Raw genomic sequence first — 20,276 nt, 5'->3', positions numbered from 1 at the left:
GAGAGAGAGAGAGAGAGAGAGAGAGAGAGAGAGAGAGAGAGCTGTATCACTTCATTGTACTCCACTGGTTGGTATAGTTTCAAACTCACTCAGGTTCCAGGGGAGGGAAAGTAGCTTTTCCATCTGATGTAGTTAGTGGCCAAGTTCTAGAGCTGGACATATTGCTGGGGTAATTGGTGAAACTGCAGTGTGGCAAAGGCTCCTTTCAGCTAATGAGAGGGGAAAGGGAGGGAAAGATATTCCTGGAGTCCTATGCCTTAGGGTACACAGAGCTACATGGGCCCATATGCTGCTAGCATGGCTGAGGGGCAGACCTGAAAAAAAACAGGCTGAGCCAGGCACGCTTAGGAAACAGAAATTGTGCAGTAAGTGTGCGTCATTTGATATGAATTAGGGCATACACTGACCTTAAACTAGTTTTTGTATTTCTCACTAGCTCATTGTTGTTTATATCACTGACATTTCTAGGTCTGTTTGACTCATTATAGTAAAGTGAAATGTTTTTCATTCCTTCATAAAAACAAGAATAAGAAGAGATGGAGTTTGGGCATATAAAAAAATAAGACTTTTCTTCTAGGTATCTTCCTGAAAGAGTTAATTACATGGTATTACAGTGATACATGCAATACCTATGTTTATAGCAGCACAACTGATAACAGCTCAGAAATGGCCTATGTGTTTATCAGCACATGGACAGAAGATGGGTTATTTGTACACAGTGGAATACTACTCTGGTATAAAGATAAACCTGAGTCATTTATAAGACAGTGGTTACACCTTGAGACCATAATGTTAAGTGAAATACGTCAGACAAACAAGCTTAAATATCGCATGGCTTCTCTTATGTGAAAAACCTTTAGTATAAATAAAGGGGGAAAGAAAAGATAGAAAATAGGAAGCTATAGTAGGAAGTAGGGAGATAGATCTTTTTCGAAGGCAGAGGGGGGTCCAGAAATGGAGGGAGAAGGGAGGGAGAGGAGGAAAATAGGAGCACAAAAGGAATGAAGATGTGTTGTGTGCACATGCCAACTCCCCTCGAGGAGGGTAAACATTATGTAGAGCAAACATGTACAGAAAAAGGAAGGAGGTCAAGAGATGGACGGAGAGTAGAGAGAGGGATGGGACAGGGGATTAAGAAGGGAATTATGATATATTTTCCACATGTACCAGTTCCCCACCAGGATGTAAACATCATGTACTACAAATATGCGCAGATAGAAAATGCTTAATTCATTATGACAATAACTCACCCCTAATTTGCATATGTTACATATGTACATTTTCCCAGGAACCAGGAAGGTTTATTTCATAGGCTGGGTTTCTTATGAGAAAAATAAAAAAATAAACAGTTTGAAATAAAAGCAATAAGGCTGAATGATTAGTTCATTGATCTAATTTTTTCCTTCTTGTAGCTTTCAAGCAGTAGTCCAGGAAAAGCATTCTGTGTAATTCAGGTGGAAAGGGATTCATGTAAGCAAAGAGATACTAACAAAGTCCTTGAAAAACTGGAATAGTGGAAGTCAGAAGGTTATGTCTGGAGCTGTTGGGTTTAAGAATTCTTCCCTCCCCTCCAAGGACTCCCGAGATAAAGTGACATTAGGAAGCCACTGGGGAGGCCTCTGCACCATGTCTCACCACCCTCAAAGTTGGCAGCTGCGCCCTGGATTGCCGAACGGGGTGGCTTTTAGACTCCTACCACTCCACAGTGTAGTTTGCTAGTACAGATAGCTTTGGGAGGCTTTCATTTCACTTCCACCTTCCAAGGCTCACACTGGTAGCAATAGGTGCCTATGCCAAAGAGAGAAGTGGACGTCCTAAGAATTGTGAAGGAGAGAGGGATCCTTTTGTGGGCTTCCCTCGTGGAGCTCATACACTATGAAGCATGCAGGGTGCATACTGTGTCCTTCATGTTAATGCTCATGCATCTTGAGCTTAGTATTAATTGCCAGTCAAACCAGAAATTTGCTGACAGGCTTATGCGCTGTGACCATGGCTGCAGTTGTTCTTGGGGAGCATGTGGGTGGTGATGGCTGCCACACAGTGTTTTCTGTGCTGTCCTGAAGGGCTGTGGTGGCCTTCTGACATTGGGTCAGTCTCTCTTCCTTTGAAATACACAACACGTGAGACATCACCTTAGCAGTTCTTGATGATTTCATTTCTAAAGTCTTCCAGGAAAAGAAACGAGGGTGTGTCATTGTGCAGGGTGACTTGAAAACTTGTATTTTATGGCTGAAGAAACTGTGCTTCCAAGAAGGGAAGTGATTTGCCCAGGGTGACTGCACCTTTATACCAGGACTTGAATTGCACCCTGCGTGGGGGAGAGAGTGTGAGGTACGCAGAAGCTCTGGGGCCAAAGGCTGGAGTGTGGCTTCTGGCTCTACCCCTTACTATACAATTGTAAAATGGGTGTCCTAGTTGTGTCTGATACTAAACACTTGAAAAGGTGAGTCAGATGAAAAACTCTGTCAGTCACAAAGAAATTCAGAAGTATTACTTCTTATCATGATGTGGATCTTTATGGACTGGTAAATGGTGGAAGCATCTTTAGTTAAAGGATAGGTAGGTCAGTGACGCTACCACTGACTACACCCTTTCATAGAACCACTGCCAAGGGGTTCGTGAGTGCCTTGCACATTGAAGAGATTTTTGTGCCGTCCCAGCTCTTTGCTATGCACAACATCGTGATGGGGTGGAACAAGGTGGGATTGTTTTCACCAGATTTCACAGACAGGGAAATCAAGCTTAGAGAATAGATAGGACTTTTTTGGCCACTCACCTGAGTGTGAGGATGCCCAAACCAACATTTGCATCTGTGCCGAGGACCTGCAATACTGGATTCTCCAGACTGTCTTTCTCTTCACTCGGCCATCTTGGCGATGCCTTCTGAATACGAAGATGGCCACCATTTCAAAAGATTCCAGGGACAAACTTTTAAGATTTTCAGAGATGAGCTGTATAGAATGTGGGACACAAAATATGTTACAGTAATTCTGTATTGCTGTTCTAGTGTTTCTTCTGGTTGAACTTGTGCATAAACAAGGAAAGAAAGAAATGGGCCTTTGCTAATTATTAGCATCTCCTTTTCCTTGGACACACTACATTTGTGGACATAGATAGATATGTGAATGGAGAGAACATAATACAGCATCTATGGTAGAATTCTACTAATTAGAGTAGTTCTTTTCTATAAAACTTTTTAATTGAATAATAGTTTGCATTTTACAGATGAGAAAACAGGTTTAGAGAGATTAAACAACTTAGCTGAGAGAACACAGGTCCTACATAGATTGTAACGCAGATTTTCTTATTTTTGACCTCCTCTTCTGCTACACTACATCTATAGCTTATATTACCTGTCTCACTGGTGAAAACCTAGAGCTGCTTGGTACAAAGGAGGTGTCTTTAGAGTAGCTGCAGCAAAGCTGGAAGGGACTTCTAAAGAGTCTGAAGACTGGTGGTTTTCAAGCTGTGTTACCCTGAGCCCGGGAGACTCAGCAGCGGCCTTGGGGTTGAGGTGACAAAAGAGGTGCGAAGAGGGGGCATTGGAGCAAGCACTGCAGCAGCTGAGCAGCTGTTTTCACCTACTTTGTAAGCCAGGCATCTCAAAGCATTTACTTAAAGGGAAATTTTCTGATTCTAGGAAAAAAAAAGTTTGAGAACTACTGTGCCAGTCCAATATCTCCATATTAAGATTTCAACACAAAGTAGTTTGGCAGAAGCCACAAGCTGGGAGGCATTGCAGGACTGACACTCCCAGCCTGAAACTTCCTTCACTCCTTGAACTCGAATTCCAATCTGAGGCTTTTGGAGAACCAGCAGGAGACTCAGGGCCCTGCAGGTCTGAGTAACTGCAGACCCTTCAGCCTGTCCCAGACCTGATCTGTATCATCCTGACTTGTGTCTTCCTCAGATCCTGGAAATCATCGGGGATTGGTTTAGTATTTGTACAGAAAAGAGTTATAATGATTGTATGGTGCTACTTCCCGGCTCAACTTTCAAAGACATTATCTGTCTAAATGCATGCAATTATTGAGTGTCCACTGTGTACCTGATGCTGAAACAAAGTTCTGGTTTCTGATAACCAGGAGCCTGGTGGCAAGACAAATGAAGTAGAAATTTTGTGAACTATTTATGTTTGTTAGATATGACTAATGTGCCTGCTTGTTGCATGAAGAGGATTTCGTCTTGTACAAACAAAATAGGCAGAATCCGGACAACGGGAAAGAAGACAGAAATAGGGTAGTACAGTTTTGGCTTGCGAGGGGTTGAGTATTCACTATGAATGAGTTAATCTTGTCCTCATGCATTACTATCCCTGAATCTGCACATCTACTTTTCCTTTAAGCAATCATTTCCTGTCATGTAGTTATTGCCGGGATTATATGAGATACTATCTATAACCTTCTTAGTATAATACCTAGCACAGAGTAAACACTCATTAAATATCAGTGATTACTGTTATTTGGCAGTGAGGAACCAAAGAGCTTATGTTTTTAAAACTTACCGATGGTGTGATCAAAACTTTGCTTCTCAGAAAACAAACAAATAAACAAACCACCCTGCTTTTCTGCTTTTAGAAATAAAATATAATCACCTTTGGCTGCAACATGTTGTATCAGCTTCCCTTTTTGAGTTGCCTCTGTTTATCTTTACTCATCTGTGCACCTCTCTTGCTAAGGGCCTTTTGGGGCTGGTTGTTTACTCTTTCCTGGAAATATGTTCTCCTTGCCTAGGTTCACATCTTTCCCTCTGCCTAGAATTCCTTTTGGCCTTCACCTCTGTCCCCTGCCTCATGCTCTTTTCATACCCAGCCCCAAAGTCAAACCCGGACTTTGGGAGGAAATCAAGGAACTCATGGTGTTGGGCACATCCTGTCCACTGTAACCATCAGCCTCTCTCTTGCAGCAGGCTTGTGAGCTCCCGGAAGTTGTCTGCATCTTACAGCCTTTGCTGTGGCATCCCTGGGGACTCCAGAATGTGCAGATAGTAGGTGCTCACACACCTGTGTAATGAACTAATTTAATGCTTTTCTCAAATGTTTGACACCAGGAAGCAAATGATGAAATGCAAAGGAGAAAACAATCATCATCCATGTGTGGGAATCATCATCAGTGGTGGGAATGGATTTCTGGGGAAGAATTGGCCCCTCCATAAAAGAGAGTGATGACCTGATGCTGTGCAGGGATGGAGGAGAATCCTGACAATTAGTGGTTTGGGAGAGGCCTGAGAAAGGCCATACCTGTGTCTGTTCTCTCAGGGGTGCTGGGGACCCCTCCGTTCTCCAGGGTGATCTGTAGCAAGAGCTTGGATGTAAATGAGCCTCATCTGCGGCTCAGCCGCTGCCTGCCGCCTGGGTTGTCAGATTTCCAAGTTGAGCCTCTGTGAGCTGGGCCGGGAGGTTTCATGGGTTGGAGATTTACTATCATTTTGGTATCTGCAACTGAAATATCTCCTGCCCTTGATTAATTCATGCTTGGGTGCTTCCTCAGTGCTCTCCGGTAAATAGCTCCTTACTGTACATTTATTTCCCTGTGGGCTTATTTCAGAGAGAGTGGAGCCTGTGTTTCTAACAACTTCTCCAAGGGAAACACTGAAGGCCACGTTTCCGGAACTGTGAATCTCAGGGGGCCCTTGAAACGTCCATCTCTATTACCTCCTTTTGGCCTAGCATTTGCTTTTAGCTGAAAGGGAGATTTTTGTCTTGAGCTGTCATCCTGTAGACATGTGACTTGGAGCTTGAAAATCGGACAGCTGCTGCTGAGCTTTGAACTGCAAGAGTGAGCAGCATAGACCTAGCCCTGTAGAACAGTGTTTCCTTCTCCTTTAATTCCCAGCCCCTTCATGTTTCTTTGTCTTAGGAATGACCTCACTGCTCTTTGTGTTTGCAATGGAATGCACAGTCATTTACAAGTAATCACACAATAATCCCTTACACTTTATAATGCCTTCCTCTTTTCCATTGGGCTTTCATTCCCATTATCTCATTTGATTCTTAGAACTGCTCTGAGAGGGAGGCAGAGGCGCTGTTTTAATCTCTAATTTTCAGGTGCAGAAACTGAGATTTAGAAAAATTAAACAGTTAGAGGTCAAGCAGCTAGTAGGGGGCAGCTTTGGAACTGGAACAGTTTTTGCTTCTTACTTTTGGTTTGACCTTGGGAATTTATGAACATTTTCTGAACCTCGGTTTTCCCAGTAGTAAATGGGGTACAATACCGTCTCCAGTTCTTTGACCCCGTTTCCTTACCTATTTGGTTATTTCTATTTGTGTTCATTTATTAAACGTGCAATAAATAGGAAGTATTTGTGGTGTGCTTGTTAAAGTATAAAACAAGTCATCAGTGTAAGTGTGCAGCTGAATTTATACTATGTAGAATAAGCAGGAACTGCTTTCAGAGTACATAGTTGGATAACTTCGGGGTATCCCCAGAAATAGTTGTTAGGAAGTATTAAACGAGACTGTCTGGAAAAGCATTTAATATATGATAAAATACACTTCTAATGTGGGCATGATTTTTACTACATGAATCTTGAATTCAGGTAGTGCATTAGAAGTTTGGAAGAAAAGAACATCTTTCCTTCCTAAACAAACAAAACAAGAAAAACCGAAAAGATTCAGTTCTCAGCAATCACAGGCTTCCAACCCTGTAATTAGCAAGTTGACCCACAGCCCTGCTTTCCTTATCCTCAGAAATGGGTTGCAAGACCCTCTTTTCCTACAGAATGCTCTCTGTCTCTGTCTCTCTCTGTCTCGGTCTTTCTCTTTCTCTCTCTCTCTCTCCTCTCTGTTTCCTCTGGAGCAGCTTTGTATCCTGGAGGTGGTTTTAGGTCTGGTAAGGCTGCAGTGCAGGCATGGGGTGCTGGGAATGGGTACTCTGAGCTTCATTAAGGGTGGAGTGTGGCAGGGGCAGCGCAGTGCAGCAGAAGTAGATGAAGAGCTTGTTGTGAAGGTCTCTCTTCTTTTGTTTCTCGCTGAAGAAATTCATCTGCCTGGATTTTATAGGGTACATTTTGTGAGACCACATGGCCACCGGTAGAGATGCTGAATAGGTTGCTTAGCGGTAGCACACTGGAAAAACCCAAAAGGAATGGATTTCAAGTTGGCAGCAAATGCAGGAGGAGTCAGCAGTCTGATGTGTTCAGGAGAACAGTGGGCATGACTGAGGGCTGAGAATCTTGGATAGCTTTGTTTCTGTATACATAGTCACCTACAGGAATTCCAAACCAATGAGACAGGCATTCATTGACATATGGTCCTAAGAAGCAGCCTGAGGAGCGGGAGGTTGAAGGCCAGGGAGCCAGATTTTGGTTCCATATAAGGAAGAACTTTCTGGTGGAAAACTGGAGTTAGCAGCTGCAGGAGATGATGATCTCTGCCTTATGGGAGATTTTGGGGATATCATGGGGTGGGGAACTCACACACAATTAAGCATTGAACCTGGATCGGATTCCCAGTGGCTGAGAGGAAGAGGGGCACACAGATAGATAATGAGGACAAGGAAGCTGACCTCCAAATATTTGAGCAATGGAGAAAATGTAGATGGTTTCATTTTGGTTTTCATATCTATGCCAGAGGCTCAGCCCATGGACCTTGATTTTGAGAGCTCCCAGGCCATCATCACCCCTAGGCAGCTATTTTCCAAGAAATATCTCTTTCCTCTGCTGAGGTTCCCCTACTGGGATACTGGAAGAAACTCTGTGTTCTTGAAGAATGAGGAACATCCCTTTCTCTCTTCTGCCTCCTTCCCAGACTCTCTGATAAGGCTGCAGTGTCGAGAACTTCTCTCTGAGTTCTGGTTCTGGCTTGTGGTAGAAGGTTCTTTGGCCCTGTTTCCTTACCTATAGAATGGTCACTTATATTTGCGTTCATTTATTAAATATGCAATAAATAGGAAATGTTTGTTTGTGGTATGCTTGTTAAAGTATTGTTTGTTTGTGGTATGCTTGTTAAAGTATAAAACAAGTCATCAATGTAAGTGTTCCAGTGACTACATACTATGTAGAACAAGCAGGAACTGCTTTTAGAGTACATAGTTGGATAACTTTGGGATATCCACACAATTTCTACATGAGAAAATGTAAACTGCAGGAGGAGAGCAGACTTGTACAACATCTTAACGGGTGATTTGGGTTTAGGTCTTGAGTCCTCTCACTTCCTGTACAGAGCTGTTTGTGGCTTGAAGGCCCCCTGGGATGAGACCAGCAACTGCAAGGTTTAAGCCCAAGAGCTAGGAAATGGGGATATGGCTCTAATGCAGGGCTCATCTGACACCCCCAAAGCCTTTACAATGGACAGTAGAAAAAGACCCCACTAAGACATCGGACCAGCAGCCCGAATCAGCAGCAAGCCATGACATGGCCCTTGGATTCCTTTCTCTGCGTGGACCTGTGTCTTCATACCCCCACTTCCCCCAAGGTCTCCTCTGATCCACTTTGGAGTCATTTTTAGATCCCATTTTCTCCTGCTCTGCTTCCTGATTCAACTTTGCTATCTAGCATTCACAGGACCTCAGGGACAGAATTAATTTTACAAATTAAACCAGTCACCCCCTCACCTATCCCCAACAACCATCACCACCACCACCACCACCACCACCACAACAGTGCTCTGCTGACAGTCTGCTTTTGTTCTGCATTTTCAAGCCTGGTGACCCCCAGCCCAAGAGATTCAAACTGATCATCATACTTCTACTAGTGTATTTTGGGTTGTCCTTCCACAGGTGAACCTAAAAATAAAGGCTTCAAACCAATGACTTCTGTGGGGAGGGGATGGCTTTTTCCTATTGTAGAGCAGTATGGATTGGCTGAGACGTCACTTCTGTGGGCTAATAATTTACTCCGAGTAAGGAATTCTGTCTTAAGTCAGGCATGTTCTTCAAGTGCCAGAGGAGAGAAGGGTGATTTTTCTGACATCCTCTAGCCTGCTTCTCCATATTTGGCAATGTTTACCCACCACACTGATCTATTGGAAGAGAACGAGGTGACTCAGGGTTTAGGAGAAGCAGGATTTGAATTCTTGTTTCCAGAAACAAAGCCCCCCCCCCCCACCGCTGCTGTCCCTGCCCTTCCCCCTCCATTCCTCTCACCCTTGTTCTGGAGGCCCGGGAGAGAATGTCTCAGTTCTGTTCCTCTTGGGCTTCAGGGCCACTGCCTTGCCGTGTCCTGCACAGGGACTGAGGGCCTGTGAGAGGGAGTGAGGGAGAGCTCAGGGCCAGCTGCCTGTGGGCCTGACCTCGCGTAAGTACATCATTATTGCTTGACCAAACGGCATTTCTGGCTGCAGACCTGGGGCTGGCTTGCATGTTGACGGGAGATATTGCTGGGAATCCTAGCTGCTTCAATTTGGGGATGGAGAGCCGCTTTCCCAGGGGATACTTCTCAGAGTGAGCCTCAGAAATGGGATCTGCCTGAGGGGAAGTTCTATTTGTATATAAAAAACATGAGAGATGTTTTCTGCCACCTGAGGCCTAACTTGAGTAGAATAATTTGGCAGTATCCTCTTCCTGATGGCCAAGGCTAAAGCCAAAAGCCAAAAGAGATTATCGTAGACACTTGGGGAGGGGTGGTTTTACCTTGAAAAGCAAAAGTTAGGGTTGGAATTAAGGGAATGTCACATGTCGGCATATGGCCTTTGTGTGGCAGCCTCCCCTTGCATGCAAGACATTGTGTATTTGTGAGGAGTTGTCGGAGCTGGAAAGACTCAGAGATGATTCAGTCTCATCTCTCATTACAGCACTGTGAGGGGCAGGGGTCCCAGTGAGCAGGGTTCACTTGCCCTGAAGATGCATGGCTAATTAGGTAGGATTAGAACTTAGAACTCTGGCAGTTCATTCTCCTTCCGCCAGACTAATGCTGCTGTGCAGGCAAGGCAAAGGCATATGTCCATTTTATAGAGAGGGAGACCAGGACGTGCTGGAGTCGCCCCCACTTATTGATCTAGTTGTGGAGAAATGGCGTCTAGATCCTACGGCTCCCAGTTCAAAATCTTTTCAGTGTCTGTTCTGGGCTCAGATGCTTGAATTTGTTGTTGGTCTTTCTTTCTTTATTTCTTTTTTTTTTTTATTTCACCTTTTTTTTCCCTTCCGTGATTTCTACTTGTTTTTTTTTTTTTTGCCTTTTGGTCTTATGAATGTTGTATACATGTGACCTTCTGATTTCCTTTGCTGCTTATATATTTTTCTTTCCTGAAAGGGGAGGACAGCTTGTCCAAAAGGCAGATCTCAGTAGTGTAGACTTTTATTTCTGATTCATCTGTGAAGGGGACTATTATGCACTGGCCTTGAAAGAATTGAACAGGGCTTTCTCTCTGTGTCTCTATGGCTATTTGTGAAGCTGTGAGAATTCAGGAATATTATTCTTATTCAAAGTGAGCCCTAATTCTGACTAGACACCAGAGATATACACATACACATACATGCACACATATACACAGTTTTAGCCAGCTTTGAGGTAACTGAAGGCACCATCCTCCGTGACCCCCTAGATTTTGCAAAGCCATCATCAGATGTTGTGGTAAGATCAGTTTACGATCAGCTTGGGGCTTCCCTTCCCTACCTCAGGGAAGGAGTAGAACTGTCTTGGAACGCAGTTTGCTGGCAGTGACATTAGGTGGCAGAGGTCACAGAGCAAAGGAGTTGTTCAGGGACTTACATTTGTTCTGCCCATGGTGAAAGGAGGGCAAGCAGCTCCTAAGCGATTGGGAGGAAGGAACTTGCCTGGACTCCCAGGCACACAGCCTGTCTCTACCTCTGGGCCCCTATAGTGGGACAGGAATTGCAGTGAGGTGGGAAGAGACTGCCTTGAAAAATGGAGACTTGGGGTGTTTTCCTGTTATGCTGAGAGATAAAGGCACTAGCAGGTTAGGGTTGGCAATACCAGTATGAATACTAATACTGTTAATAGGGTCAACTTCCCCAGCCCCAGTCAACTGCTCACTGGGTAATGCATGGGCTAAACAATCCTTAAATTATCGAGTCACCACTACAGCTGCCTGTGAGTGGGTGCTATTTATTTTATTTCTTTTTAACTTCAGTGAGATACACATAAAATAAAATTTAACATTTTAATAATTTTTAAATGCATAGTTGAGCAGTTGCAATAGGTAAATTTGCAGTATATGCGTAATCATCTTCCAAAACTCTTTACATCTTGCAAAACTGAAACTCTGTACCCATAATTGACAAGTCTCCATTCTCCCTTCCCTCAGCCCTTGGCAGCCTGCACACCCTGTCTATGAGTGTGACTATTCTAGGTACTGTACCTAAGTAGAATCACACAGCATTTTGGAGTGTGTCAGAATTTTTCCTTGTAAGGCTTACACTGTATGTGTAGGCCACGTTATGTTTATCCATTTATGTACTGTCTTTTACTTGCATTTTGTAAAAGAAAAATAATCTGAGGACTAAGTATGTTGCATATAGTCACGTATAGGATAGTCTCAGTGATCTAAGATGTGAACCCAAGCAATTTGACTTCAAAATGCATGGGATCAGGAGCTAACAGGCAGCAGATTCTTATTAGCAAGAATGTGACAAAACAGGGTGCTGCTCAACTGGATAGTGACACCTCCTCACTCATTGCTGTGACATTTCAATAAACTGAGTGTTCCAGAGGGTTCTACACACATATTTTGCTTTGTTTTTATACTGGCCTCTGGGAAGCTCCGAGCCAGATTTGAAGCCTGCCTCTGGCAAATAGTATGAGATTCGGGGCTCTTATTTTTCGTATCCATATTACTCTTCTTTTACCTTATTTTTTTCCATATGGTTTTTAGTTTTCATACTCATCTTCCCTTTCCTTTCTATTTTCCTGTCTCCATCCCTCATTTCTTAAATATCACGAACCAGATCGGGAAAATTGAGTCTTTTCTGGAAGAAGGCAAAACATGGAAATAAATGGCTGAGTTGTAGTGCTTTGTTCATTGGGGTCTGTGGCGGTCTGGAGGTGTGCTTTTCTGAATGTGCCTGTTCCTAAGTGAGCATTTTCCATTGGCTCTTTTTTGTATCTCCCAGATCTTACCTGGGGTGAGATGAGACAAGGGTGTGGTGGTTGGTGGGGTCTTGCGGTCTGCAGAGTGAGTCTCTAAGTCTCTGGGACTCTCAGGGGCAGGTGCATCCCTGTCACCCTGGAGGCCAGCGAGGCCTAACACAGTGGCCAGACCTGGGCCCCCGCGCCCCGAGCGCTTTAGAAGCCCTAGAGCTTGGCCGCTGTGGGGACTGTGTTGCCTGAGGGTGTATCGTAGCGCAGGGTTTAGTGGGTGTGTCGGCAGGCCAATAAGAAATGAGACCAGAAATCAGGGGAGGACTCACAGAGTCACAGGGATTTGTGGAGCAGGTCCTGCGGGCTGGGGTTTAGGCTTAGGTCCGAAGGCCCCGGAGCCGCGGGAACGTCACGCAGAGCACCATGGGTAGTGACTGTGCCTAAACCACACGGTGGCCATGTTCTCCTGCCATAAGGACACAGGGCGCGCTCTGTGCTGGCGGCTTGTGGGCTGCAGGGGAAGAAGCAGGAGCGAGGAGCCATCAAGGGCAGGGAAGAGTTAGCAGGGCTGGAGACCAGAGCCCAGGTAGGATGGAAACCATCTCAGTTAAGCGTCATAAACATTTTTTGGGTTGCTGTGAGGGAGATGTTTATTGTGAGGCTGAGAAAAGAATAGAAGCAAAGAGAACTGGGCCTGGTGACACACTCCTATAATCCCAGTTCTGTAGGAGGCTGAGGCAAGGGGACTATAAACGTAAGCCCAGTCTAGGCAGTTTAGTGATTTACAGACATTTTCTCAAAAAAAAAAAAAAAGTAGCTCAATGTGAAGGTTCTGGGTTCAGTCCTCAGTGGCACACACACACACACACACACACACACACACACACACACCAGAAGGGTAGGAGGAGACTTTTTTCATACTCCCAGGGAGAGGTGGTGATACTCTGAGTAGGGCTGCAGAGGTGGGCGGGAGAATTGTGGGTGGATTCTGGACGTGTTTTGGAGGGATTGCGAATAGGACATCACGTGTGATTTCCTTCAGAGAAATGTGTAGCCGGCGGTTGCACACATGAGCAACTGGAATTCCGGGACCCTCGAGAGTGTGTGAGCTTTGGTTTCTAACCTTAAACTTCAGGCCAGGGAACCCAGGGCAGCAACTTCCTGCTTCTGACTTCCTGGCCAAGAGCTGTTGGAACGCCCCAGAATCAGCCCCGCAGACTGTGCAGCTTCCTTTGCTCTCCCAGGGTATTTTTATAAAGCATTTTTTCCCACCAAGAACACGGAACTTTCTGAGTGATGTTGACTTTATGGGTCCCCCCCTCTACTTTTCCTTTTTTGGGGTGCGAGGGTGCAGACCTGGAGCCTAGCACATGCTAAACACATGCTCTGCCACTGAGCCACATATCCCCAACCCTTATTTATTTATTTTTTTAAATGTACTCCCTGTTCTGGAAAAGGTTTCGGTCTCCTTTTCCGAGTGAGGAGCCTTCCAACACTCTGTCCCATAGGCTCAGCCAGATCCCAAGGCATCTGACTTGCAGCCTGTTCAGGGAGCGCATATGTCAGCCCTCCTTCTTCATACACACTTGAACTTAAACTTGCCGGACGCTCCCTCTTCTCTGTGATTCCTTTTAGTGGACTGGGTGTTCCTGGAAACACTCTATTTTTCAGTGGAGAAACTGATTTCAGAGAAGGTAGAGAGTTGCTCAGTGACCCACAGCAAGGTAATGGCTGAGCCAGATTGAGAATCAAAGACTTTTAACTGAGCCTTGTGCTTTAGCTATGAGGCAAAGTGACTTTGCATGGATCTTACAACCCTGACTGTCTCATGTTCATCTTATACTGCAATTGATCAAGGCCAGGAGATCCTCAGAGATTATAGACTACTGTAAATCATCTAATAATTATTCCCAAAGCTTCCTCACACTCTCTTTATATAGTTGCAGTCTTAAGATACCAGGATTTCTGAAAAATATCAATTTAACTTCACCTCTTAAAAACTATCTTATTTTTGTTCACTCAAGTTTTTCAAAAAAACTTTCTTATTACCCATTCTGTCAACAAGCATTTATTGAGTCCTTACTGTATGCCAGGCATTGTGCTAGGTGCTGGGGATTGATTAAAAGATAATTTGGAGGCGTATGGAAGGGAGTGGATAATTACAGCACAGTGAGATAAGTGCTGTAATAGAGGGATATAGAAAGAGCTAGAAATAGTGCTATGAATAACATCTCTGAACAAATTGCCTGCTTTTTTCCTTTTGGATTATTCCCTTATGTATATTGCCCAAAGTGGGATTACTGGGTCATTTAAAAGATGAAAACAATTTGGCACAAAAGATATAATGACTTGCCTGGGGAATACAGCTCAATTTTCAGCAGGGGAAAAATTGTTGACAACTCCAGATTTAGACCACTTCTCCAGGAGGATTGGGCAGTTTTTACATTGCCCCTAGCAACATGATGGCTGTCGGAAGGAGGGGCTCCTCTTCTAAACATGTGGGCTTGCAAGTAGAAGGAACACAAGTTCTCGTATTCAGTCTCATCAGCTCTTCTCACAACAACCAAGGTCTTTATTATTATTTTCATTTGATAAATGAGCAAACTGCTCTCTTTATAAGGAAGTGACTTGCTCAAGATTCTACAGTTATGAGTAGAAAATTCAAGAGTGACATAGAGTTCCTTTAATTCTTTGATTTCCAAGCCATTTTCTGTGCTTTGTTTACCAGTTGGGGGTACTTAGGCTTCAAACTGGGGTTGGAATTTACTTAGTGAGCCCTCATAATTTCTGTCAAGGCCAGGATCCATGAAATTGTTATAGAACTTCATCCCTAAAGTCAAAGCCAGGGAACAGTGTCTTGTGCTCTGAGCTGAAAGGACATGAATACCCATTATTCCTGATTCTGGCCCAGCTCCTGAAAGGCTATTTGCTTGGCCTTAGCACTGGAACACAGAATTCCAAGTAAAGTCGAAACCATGCCAAAATTCTGCATTTGAAATGCATTATTTCACCAGCATTTAAGGGCATTAAGCAAAGACTCCTGCCCCAGTGTCCAAGGCCTCTAATAGCCAGATGCCAATACATGTCCACTGTGATTTCCTTGTGCTTTTGCTCACTCATCCTTAAACTGGTCTATTCCCTGCCTCTCCCCAGGGAACACCTCCATGTGTTCCTAGCTCATGGTGTTCCTAGCTCATGGTGTTCCTTTTGCCTGAAATGACCTCTTGCATCTTGATCTGTAGAACTCCTGCTCTCTCTATAGACTTCTGAGAGGATGCCACCTCCTAAAGGGCTGATGGAAGTAATTCCCATTGCCATCTGCTAACCCCACACCAGCCATTCCTCCTGCACTAGAAATGATCTGTCTGTTCTACTAATTCACACCACAGTTAGCTTTGAGGCAACAAAGTCTAAATGTATGGTGCTACAAATATGGAATCTGGATTTGGAATTTGGTTGTGCCATTTCCTAGTTGTTAGTTAACTTATTTGAGCCTGATTTTCTTCACCTGTTAAATGGTAGTGTTTCTTTCTTGGCCCTTGCCCTCTCCTGCTTTATATCTCATCTCTCCTTCTAGATGGGAAGCTCTTTAAGGAAAGGGTGGATATCCCATATTCCTGGGGCTGTAGACATGTGGGAACTGCTGCCAGAGTTCCTCCTTTAAAGGAAAGAGATTTTACACAACCTGACTCGTGACTAAGGGCAGAAGCATTGCTAGCCCAAGGCTCCCTTCATGTGGAGGACACACAGGACAAGCTGTATAGGGCCCTGGCTACTGTTTATGGAGAAATAGAAATGAGCCTAGAGCCTATCTTTAGCCCTTCTTCTGGTTCAAGGAGCTAAGTGGTCCTGCAGGTGCCCTGAAGGCAGAGTGGCATTCCTGCTTGGAACATGAGATATGGTTTCTTTCCCAGGTCTTCCACAAGAATGTCAGATTTAAGGGGCCAATGGAGGTATGGTTAAGGGCCATTCTTATAGTCATCTTCTCCCCTGAGAAGGAGGTTTCTTCAGAAGCTCTTCTTTAGATACTCCTACCTTTGCTGTGTTCTGAGGCTGACAATGGAAGGGGATTGACTCCTCCCTTCCTCTCTCCTCCCCTCCCTCCCTCCTTCCATCCCTCCTTCTCCCTCTTCCCTCTTCCCCTTTCTTCATTCCTGGTCTTGGCGATTGAACCTAGAAGCTCACACATGCTAAGCAAATGTCTACCACTGAGCTTCACTGCAGCCCTTTTTATTTTTTATTTTGAGACAGTTTCACTAAATTGCTCAGGCTGGACTCAAATGTGTGATCCTCCCAACTCATCTCTTGACCCCCATGATTACAGTTGTGCACCTCCATGCCCAGTTTGATTCCATCCTTAAAGTAATGGTCCTTCCTTGCAACTTTCTCTGTGTCCTTTCCCAAGATGCATCTCCAATCCAAGTGCATTAGCCAGGGACACAAAGTTCCTCATGTGCTGCCTGCAGCATTCCTTTTCAGCCCCATGTCCTGCCATATGCCTTCAGTCTCTGTCCCTGGCCTCACCGAATTAGGATTAGTCACTCCCTGAGAACACCCTGAACTCATCCTCCTGAAGGCCTTTGCACATTGTGTTCCCTAGGTCTATTTTTTTTTTCTTCATACACGGAAATTCTCTTGGGTGTTGGGCTTAGTTTAGAAGTCACATCATCTGTAGAGAACTTCCAGATCCTCAGCATGACGTTGCATGGACCGGTGCTTATGTGTTCTTTTCAGCCTGTCTCGTTTGCTGCAGTATGCTCAGGGAGATGGTAAGGTCTTCAAGAGCTCTGGACACATCAGACCGACAAGGACTGGAGGTGCTGGTGAACACCTGTTTTGTGCTCTCCTGACTGCAGGGAATTTGACATCATGTTAGTTAACAGTTAAGTCAGAGGGGTTTCAGCAGTCCATTCGAGGGTTATCCATGATTTGTTTGATCACAAGACCAGACATTTGAATTCTAGTTTTAAGTTGGCCAGATACCAGCTAATCTTACAGAGAGGCCTATTTCCCACATATATATTAGTGGGAGTTTGATTCCTGCCAGGTCTCTGAGCTTTTTATGGTACTTAAGAATATAACAGTAAAGTAGAATGGATTTACCTGCCTGTACTATGAACCTTTTTTTTTAAGTTTAAAAAGGCAACCATTATTTTTATCCCAAAGCTCCTTGAAATGGAAGATAGCAGGAGTGTTCAGCATGTTTCTGTCTTGAGCAGAATGCCTGCTCATGTTGTATATACCTTTAACTACAACTAACAAAACTTGTGTCATGGAGCTTGATTTTGAAGAGCAGGGTTTAAATCCTTACTTTATTGTTCAACATTGCTGAAATGTTGGCCAGGTACCTACCTCACTGATCTCATTTCCTCTGTGTACAATTGGAAGCACTTTTTGCAGGGTTGATAGCTCGAATAAAATTTTAGACACGAAATGTGCAACTGTATAATACGTGTTTCAAGAAGCTGCCATCAGACACCATTTTAAAATAACATTTCAAAAAGTTTGCATTCAAAGGAAAATACTTAGAAGTAAGTTTCTGGGGAATATTTTAGGTTTTGAATGTTAATATAAATTAATTTACTTTCAAAGGACATACAGTATCTAACAGGCTTAGAGAATGTATATGTGCTACCAAAGCGAGCACTGGGCTTAGAGAATGTAAATGGCTCCTGGTAAAGTTTAGTTGAAATGAATTAGAGCCATAGAAACATAGGCTTTGAGAAATTACAGAAACCGAGACAGAGGAGATAGACATGAGAGAATGCACATTGTATACAGTTCCCGTGCTGTGCATGCTGGATGTGCAGTCCCAGAAAATGGTGACTTAACAGCTTGATGGATAGGAGGTGTTGGTCCCATTTTGCAGACTTGAAAACTTCTGCTTAGAAAGGTTAAAGTCATATTCCAGTCCCATATCAAAGCCGTGACTTTCAAATTGTACTCCTGTCAGCTTCTAGAAATCCCTTCCACTTACAGATGTGACAAGGCCTGCCATTGCTTTTTTGATTCTTTATCTTCTTACTCCAGGGGCAGCCACTAATTCGGAACCAAATGAAGCAGTGAGAATCTGCAGTCTCGGTGTCTTATATCTTGTTTATTCAATGAATCTAAATGAGTGCCTTGACTTTTCCTGCCAAAAATCTCTCCTTAAAATGTCTCATTCTGAGCTCCTTTGACTTTTCTCCTTCATCAGCCTTTACTTTTTAAATTCCCTTTTGGAGAGATATTTGCCACTGCCTGTCATCTTTTAGAGGTCGGGTCTTTTTTTTTTTTTTTTTTTTTTTTTTTTTTTTTTTTTTTTTTTTTTTTTTTTTTGGTATCAGGGATAGAACTGTGGACCCTATGCTTGCAAGGCAGGTGGTGGAACCACTGAGGTAAATCTCTTGCCTCCTCAGGGGTCTCTTTAAAGGTTTCAGTTTTTGTTTTAAAATATAGGTAGAAAGTAAAATTTGCTGGTCATTTCCCACAATCCTCAGCTGTTTATGGGCAGCCACAGCAGGGAGCTGTGGTTCTTCTTTTGAAACTGTCACTGACCAGGGACAGGACTTAATGCCTCACTTTCATGTCTTCAGTGTCTTCATTGTAAAAAATGAGGGCACCATAGGTGTTCCCTAAGTTTTTAAAATTATGCAGGTTTTATGGTGTCAGAACCATCAATTTCTGCTGAGCTACGTAATCCTGCAGCTGTTTCTCTGATACTTTTCAATCTTTAGATTTAATCTATTCAACAATGTATAATTTTTTAAAGAGAAGCTTTTATAGACACTTCTGAAATATAAGGTTGGGGAGGGGGATAAATGGATGTTAAAAAATAGAAAACAACCAATTAAATAGTATATAGCATGTAATTCTCCTTGGAAACTTACCACAAAATTGAGGAGCACTTTAACAACTGGTAATTTAAATTGCATTTGAACTCTGCTAATGGTTTGTTTGCATGAGAACTTCAATCATTTCACAGCAGTTCTTTAGCAAAGCTGCTTGTTCTCTTTATGGAAAAGAAGAAAAAAATTATTAAGACAGCCAGCTAGGAAATAGGGAGACCACTTCCACTGGAGTGTAGAGGGGAGCTGGAGAGTGTTTGCATGAGACTCCCTCAGGGCCAAGGGCGGACAGATTTTGCCTTTCAGTTAAGTTCAGAAATCTGGGAAGTCGCTTGCCCTTTGATGCTGTTGTAGAAACTTCTGATTTACCTTTCTCTCTGCAAAAAGCAGCTCTGGTTTGGTTTTATGGAGCTTGGGTGTGGGAGGTTGTCCTTTTGCTTTTTATGAGGGTTCACTGTCCATATCTCTAGTGATGACCTTCTAACAATCCATTCCTCAGCAGATTTGGAATTGAGCCTCTGTGGAGATAAGTTTGAGAGCTCTGATGTTCTCAAAGACAACCAGCTTTCAGGGAAGTCATTGCTTAGCTGTGCTTACCTCAGGTCAGCTCTATTTTCCTTAGTTTCTTTCTGCTATTGGAAGGGAGAGGTTTGAACAGGTGTTTAGAGGGCCTGGGTGTGTAAGTCCTGATTTGGCTTCAAGGCAGGTTGTATGACTGAAGGCAAGCTTTCCTCCCACTAAGTCTCTGTCTTCTTTCAAAGTTGGTAAGAACTAGCTCCAGTGGAACAAGCCCTGGACTTCCTGCCACCAGTAGTGGGCTCCCTGAATGGTCCCATCCCTACTTTGGCTCTTAGGTTCTCTTGGTGTCAGGTGGAAGAGTTGATTGGTTGATTTGCCTCATTTCTAAGGGCTTTCCAACTTTTGATTTTACAGGGATTTGAAGATTGAATGAAATGCTACACAGGAAGTACAATTGTTAGATAATGTTTCAAATCACAACAATGACTGCCGGGGTGGTAGGTGGATTTGCCATGCATACACAAAGCAGAAGTTTTATGACAAGTCCCTGGAATACTTCTCTGTGGAATATGCATTGCACAAACCTTAGAAAAGAGGCCTAGTTCTTAACAAAATGAAAACAGCACTGATGACTTAGAAGCTTTGAGATTTTCCAGCTCTCTTCCACTAGCTAGCTGTCATTTTTCAGACAAGGAAATTAAAGTTCAAAAATGCCACTTGGGCCCTATAGTTAAAAAGTTGTCTTTAAACTGTTCTTCCTCTTCTCTTTTTATTTGATGTAGTTCAGATTGATTTCAGTTTTTTCTTGTCTAAAATGTAAGTAATTGATCTCTTTTACCTCCATTATTAAAACAAAGCTATTTCCCCAGGAGAGCTAAGGCATGAAGACTGAGTCACAAGGGTCCTCTTTCCCCATCATTCTGAGATAAATTAATGGAATGCAAGTGGTAGAAA

At 43.5% G+C, this 20,276-nt stretch overlaps 1 protein-coding gene across 7 annotated transcripts in view; it reads left to right on the top strand.

Annotated features, from left to right (window-relative positions):
* Lpp (LIM domain containing preferred translocation partner in lipoma) overlaps nucleotides 1-20,276 on the top strand; it is a 612,241-nt gene that overhangs the window by 38,977 nt on the left and 552,988 nt on the right. Inside the window, exon 1 of one of the 7 annotated variants that reach the window (XM_010624125.3) lies at nucleotides 9,120-9,234. The exons of the other annotated variants lie outside the window; for them this stretch is intronic. The gene's annotated coding sequence lies outside the window, so the exon portion shown is untranslated. Of the gene's footprint in view, nucleotides 1-9,119; nucleotides 9,235-20,276 lie in introns of those variants that run through there. 7 annotated transcript variants of the gene reach the window in all.

This window comes from Fukomys damarensis, unplaced genomic scaffold (genome assembly GCF_012274545.1).
Source record: "Fukomys damarensis isolate Sample0158 unplaced genomic scaffold, DMR_v1.0_HiC HiC_scaffold_12, whole genome shotgun sequence".
Classification (NCBI taxonomy): Eukaryota; Metazoa; Chordata; class Mammalia; order Rodentia; family Bathyergidae; genus Fukomys; species Fukomys damarensis.
This window is presented reverse-complemented; position numbering and strand designations above follow the sequence as displayed.